A 6,508-nucleotide genomic window follows, 5' to 3' on the forward strand; every position below is an offset into this window, starting at 1 on the left:
TCTGTACAGTATGTTCACAAATAAAATAAAATTTTAAAAAAAATTGCAGCCAGGGGCTGGGAGGTTGGCTCAGTGGTAGAGCGCTTGCCTTCCATGCCTGAGGCCCTGGGTTCGATTCCTCAGCACCACATAAGCAAAAAGAAAAAAGCCGGAAGTGGCGCTGTGGCTCAAGTGGTAGAGGCTAACCTTGAGCTGAAGAGCTAAGGGACAGCACCCAGGCCCAGAGTTCAGGCCCCCAACCAGCAAAAAAAAAAAAAAAAAAGATTTTTATTGTGAAAATACTGTACAGAGGGTTTACAGTTGCATGAGCAAGGTAATGAGTACATTACCTTGGTAATAAGAAGATATTGTTGCCAGCTCCTTTGTTTTTCCCCTACCATCCCTTCCTTCCCACTTCCATAATTACACACCACCCTCCCACCACCCCCCAGCTAAATTGTAAAGTTCGTTGTTCAACAGTGTCTTTTACATCTCATTGTTACAATGGGTCAACTTGTATCCCTACTTAAGCATTTTGTTTTTTCCATTCCCCTCCCCAAATTATACCAACATCAAATACAGTGAAAACAGGGGTTATACCATGGGGGAGGAACATACAAAGCAACCAAAAAATCACATGGTACCTTATTAATACTCCTTATCTTGGAGTTCATTTCATTTAACATCATCTTATCTGGTCATATGTACATAGCTTTTGACCTTTTCTGCTTGTCCCAGACATATACTAGTTATTGCAAATAAAGGAAACCATAGGACCTATGTTTCTTTGGGCCTGGCTTACTTCACTTAAGATAGTTTTTTCCAAGTCTTTCTATTTCCAACAAATGGGGTGATGTCATTCTTTCTGATGGAGGCATAGAATTCCATTGTATAAATATATCTGGGTTGGTTCCATGTCTTAGCTATGGTAAATAATGCTCAATAAACATAGTTGTGCTGGTAACTTTAGTATCACCTTGTTTGTGATCTTTTGGGTAAATGCCCAGAAGTGGGATTGCTGGGTTGTAGGGGAGCTCTATGTGGAGTCTTTTGAGGAACCTCCATACTGCTTTCCAAAGTGGTTGAACAAGTTTACACTCCCACCAACAATGCAGTAGGGTTCCCTTTTGGCCACATCCCTTCCAGCATCTGTTGTTATTAGAGTTCTTGATTATAGCCATTCTACTGGGGTGAGGTGGAATCTCAATGTTGTTTTGATTTACATTTCTTTTATGGCTAGAGAGGTTGAGCATATCTTCATGTGTCTTTTGGCCATTCTTATTTCCTCTTCAGAGAAGTTTTTCTTTATGTCTTTAGCCCACTTATTTATTGGGCAGTTGTGTCTTTAAGGATTTGTTGTTGGGGGATTTAATTTTTTGAGTTCCAAGTATAAAAAATTCCAATTCTTGGAAATTTTTAAGTCCTATTTAAATTCCAAGAAACAAAAGGCTACATAAGAAAGCCATTTGAAGCTGGGTGCTGGTGGCTCACACCTGTAATCCTAGCTACTCAGGAGGCTGAGATCTGAGGATCTCAGTTCAAAGCCAGCCCGGGCAGGAAAACTCGTGAGACTCTTATCTCCAATAAGCCACTAGAAAACCAGAAGTGGTTCATGGCTCAAGTGGTAGTGCATTTGCCTTCAGCTGAAGAGTGCAGGGACAGCACCCAGTCCCAGAGTTCAAGCCCCATGACCAACAAAAAAAAGGGGGCGAGGAAGCCATTTGACCAGTTTAAAATAGATTAGACATTGTAGTATAATTTTGAACAACTGATATTACTTGAGGAAAAAATGCATTGGTTCTGTAAATATTCTCCTATAAATTACATAGGTTTAGGCTAGATTTTCTCTTTTGTGAAACTAATCACTAGTTAGACAGAAGGTAAATAATATTTTCATAATCATATCAAAATACTGAGTTTTAATTTTTCAGAATCAACTTGTAAGCAAAGCATAGAAGATTTAATTAGGCAAGACAGAACACAAAAGTTAACAGTATAAAAATAATGGTAAAAGTTGCACACCTATGGTTCATGCCTGTATCCTAGCTACTCAGGAGGCTAGGATCTGAGGATGTGGTTCAAAGCCAGCATGGACAAAAATAAGTCCATGAGACTCTTATTCTCAACTAACTACCAAAGACCTGAAAATGAAGCTGTGGCTCAAGTGGTAAAGTACTAGTCTTGAACACGAAAGCTCAAGAACAGCACCAAACCCTAATTCAAGCTCCAGGACTGGTACACAGATACAGACACAGGCACACACAAACACACTCATTTACACACACACACACACACACTCATTCACACACACACACACACACAGAAGTGTTGGTATTGCTAACAGTGGTTAGGAATTAAAGAAAGGCTATGAAGTGAAGAAAACATAGAACTAAAAATTCTTCATGTTATAAAATAGAATTAGTGTGTATTTTTCCTAAAATTGAGATAGCAACAAATACAGATTGAAATATTATGTTATTTAGTGTTATGAATATATAGAAGAACTACATAAGAAACATATAAGTGACAAAAAAGTTGGAGGAGAAGACATGGTAATATAATAAGCTAAACATCTCTTCTTTTAGAAAAAGGAAATAACAAACTTTATCTAAGGTTGACAAGACAAAAAATGATCAAATAGTGATATTATTTGGTATGAAGGAGAAAAAATATCAGGAGAGGGAAAAGCTGAAATCACTGAAAATGGCATCTCAGAGAAGAGGTGTGGAAAGAGGAAGAAGCAGTAGACTGCTTTTTAAATTTTTGGATTTTTTCCAGTCTTCAACATGCATTATTTTGTAGCAGTAATAAAAAATGGTAGTAAGAGTGGCTGAGAAGATGGCTCAGTGGGAGCGTGTTTCCCTTGCATGCATGAACCTATGGGATCAATTTTTCAGCACCACATAAGCAGAAAAAGCCAGAAGTGGAGCTGCAGCTCAAGTGGTAGAGCGCTAGCCTTGTGCTGAAGAGCTGAGGGACAATGCCCAGGCCCAGAGTTCAAGACCCATGACCGACACACATACACACACACACACACACAAAATGATAGTAAGAATACCTTCTAGTACATTTCATCAAGTAATTAAGAGAATTAATTAAGATAATGTATGGGAAAGCACTTTGAAAATTTGTAAGTGCTAAAATAAATGTAAAATATTATTAAGAAGGTAGCCTCTTGCAGTTCAAGATGCGAGAAGGAAGTGCATGCTTTCCTTGATCAAACTGCACTTTTTAAGGTGCCAAGATCCAAATTAAAAAGGAAGCTGTCTCCAAAATGCTGACTGTAAAATATCTGAAGAAATAAATGTGCTGAGGGAAAGCATTTGGAAGGATGACAAGAAAATTCAAATAGTAAGTATTGGGATGGAACTATTGGATTTTCATCCAATTTTTTTTCTCTAAACTGAAACAGAGAGAAACTAAATAGCATCAACATTGCTATTGTCTTAGGAAGTGTCACAGCAAAACCACTGCTTGTTAAAATGTACACATACATCCTTACATCTACATCTTAACATCTGGAGTCATTCTCAGATACTTTTGTAAAAAGTCTCACAATTAACATCTGACTTATTTTAGGAATAACATGTTCTACTAACTCCTTCGTTAGATCATTCTGATCAATAGTCTAGTTAGGACTTTGAAATAAAATTGTTGATTCATGCTTGTGACTCCTTTACAAGAAAAGGAATTCATCAGACTAAGGAACCAGTCTTGCACTTTGTTCTTTCTCTAGTACTTGCCTCAGGGTCTCCTAGCACATAGTAGGTGCTCAGTGATGGTTTGCTAAATGGATGCATGAGTAGATGAAAGAAAAGAATACTGAAAAAGTTCTTTTCAAAAGTTATCTAAATGGTGACTCTTCTTTGGGGCCTTTCTCTGAATGTAGAGTCTTGCTACTTTCCTTTTGTGACTTTCCTCTCCAATAAACTTACCTTTCCTTTTAAATAAACTGACTGGGTTTTTGTTTTGTTTTGTTTTGATGGTGGTCATAGGGCTTGAACTCTGGGCCTGGATGCTGTCCTTGAGCTCTTCGGATCAAGGCTAGCACTCTACAACTTGAGCCACAGAGCCATTTCTGGCATTTTCTGTGTATGTGATACTGAGGAATCAAACCCAGGATTTCATGCATGCTAAGCAAGCACTCTACCACTAGGCCATATTCTCAGCCCCCTTACTGTTTTTGTTTCAATTAAAAAAATTTCTTCTGGGTAGAGATGGGAGGGGAGAAAATGGGGGAAAGTGAAGAAAGGAGTAAAATGTCCATCGAGCATTGCACTCATAACCTGACTTAAGAAATTGTAACACCTTTGTACAACTCCTTAAAAATAACAATAAAAAAATCTCTAAAATGAAGAATTGATTTGTTCATAATATACAACAATACCCTGGAAACTGCCTCTGAGCCATATTACCTTTGTTATCAACTAGCCATAGGGAAGTAAATTGACCCCTTGATAAAATCGTCCTTTAGGGCACTGTACATGGGAAAACAACGGTATTGTCTGTCATTCCTTGAGACCTTTTGTTAACATGGGCTGTAACTTCCCATAGGGAGAGACTCAACTTCCTTTCTGCACATTAGATCCTGAGGGATACTGGGTAAGTTTCTTAACATGTATTCAATGATCACAGCATTCATCAGGTACTTATGGTCAACATTCTTTGTACATATTGTGTTGAGTGACTACCTTCTGAGAGACTCATCTGAAAAATGAAAATAATCATATCTACTGTAAGGTATATTAAATAGGTAGGTTTCGTTAGGTAGCTGATGAAGAGAACACCACGGGCTATTCAGGCAGGAGAAGTTTGTTTACCGAACTGCTGCCCCTGCCTTGCGTGGTGGAGAGGCATGGCTGAAAAGGTAAAGGGGATGACTTACCCCTGGACTAGAACTTATCTAAGCCAGGAACAGGAAGAGGTGTGGCCAGGAACAGGAAGAGGTGTGACCACCTTGGATCCGGATGTGACCTCAAGGTCTGGGACTCTCCTAAGATCAGATGGGAGGCATGTGACCAGACATGGCCCAGGATGTGACCTAGCAGGAGGGGAAGGTGACTGCTTCCAGGTCTGCCAGTTACCTAGGTAACAGATACTGGGCCGAAACTTAGCCAAGAGGGAGGAAGGTGTCCCTGTTCAGACCTTACATCTACATCAGAGAATTATTATGGTAAGTTACAAAAATATTTTATGTAAATGTATTGAACATATAGGAAATTTTCATTGAATGGTTATTTTTATTGATGTTGTCAATATGCAATTGCTATAACTTAGTTACCACTACATGTAGTCACTGCCTGAAGAATTGGGTCAAAAGAAATAAGAAACACAAGGTTCTCACAGTCCAGTAGGGACATAAACAAGCTTCTGGGGCCCCTTACTATGATTCTTTTTCCGTGTGCTTCATGCGCAACCTCTTCTAAGAAAGCATCCCTAGTGAGCAATTTTCCCACCTGAATCCTTACAGGCTGCTTTCCAGTAAGAGATGATACATACAAAGTGAGTTACAGAGGGCCTTCTTTCTCCCCTAAGCATATTGAAGAGTCCACCCAAAAGCTTTACTTCTTCCTGTTTCTCCATACTCCCTTAGTGTGTGTGTGTGTGTGTGTGTGTGTGTGTCCCATACATTAATAGAACAATCTTGGTTGCATGGCCAGTAATAATCAAGGCAACAGAACCATGGAAAATTATTCAGAAAGCAACAAAATGGTGAGACAAAGGACAAATGGTGAACTAATGCAACAGGGATACTCACAAGACAATATGTTGGAAATGAACTGTACAACTTGGAGGAAGGGAAAATGGGAGAAAAAATGAGGGATGGGATAACAAGTTCAACAATAAATGTACTTGATGTCTTCTGTGTGTAATTGTAACTTCTCTGTACATCACCTTGATAATAAAATTAAATTTTAAAGAAAAAGAAGGCTACAGTCTCAGTAATCCACAATGAAAACAGAATGGGAAACTTATGAGCTTAAAGGAGTCATGTCTGAATGTGGGCATAGGGGATCTGATTCCACCAGCACCCAGATTGTCCCCACAGAAAGAAGTTAAATACAGGTCCTTAGTTAAACAACCAGGTTCATATCACTCGGCCCTTCCATCATAGCCTCAATATAGGAGACCTGGGAATTAATGGCCAAGCAGATGAGCAGGGACATGACCTGTTGGTGAAAGCTTCCATATAGTGATTAGTGTTTTCATATAGTGTTAGTGATTTCAATTCCACTGAGTATTTATATATTCAAGTAGTAAGATTGCTAAATTATCTGGTAATTCTAAAAAACCTTGCTTTTATTAACACATAATAACACACATATTTAAAAGGTACAATGTGATGTCTTAATACATATAAACATATATACATGTCTCAACATCATGTATATATTTATACATGTATTTAGCATATGGATCAGCTTAAACATGTATTATCCTTTGTCATGGAAATATTTGCGATCCTGTCTTCCAGCTCTTTTGAATGTAATTTTATTACTTATAATCATCTTACTGTGTATTAGGACAC

The sequence above is a fragment of the Dipodomys ordii genome, unplaced genomic scaffold, assembly GCF_000151885.1.
Source record: "Dipodomys ordii isolate 6190 unplaced genomic scaffold, Dord_2.0 Scaffold1, whole genome shotgun sequence".
Classification (NCBI taxonomy): Eukaryota; Metazoa; Chordata; class Mammalia; order Rodentia; family Heteromyidae; genus Dipodomys; species Dipodomys ordii.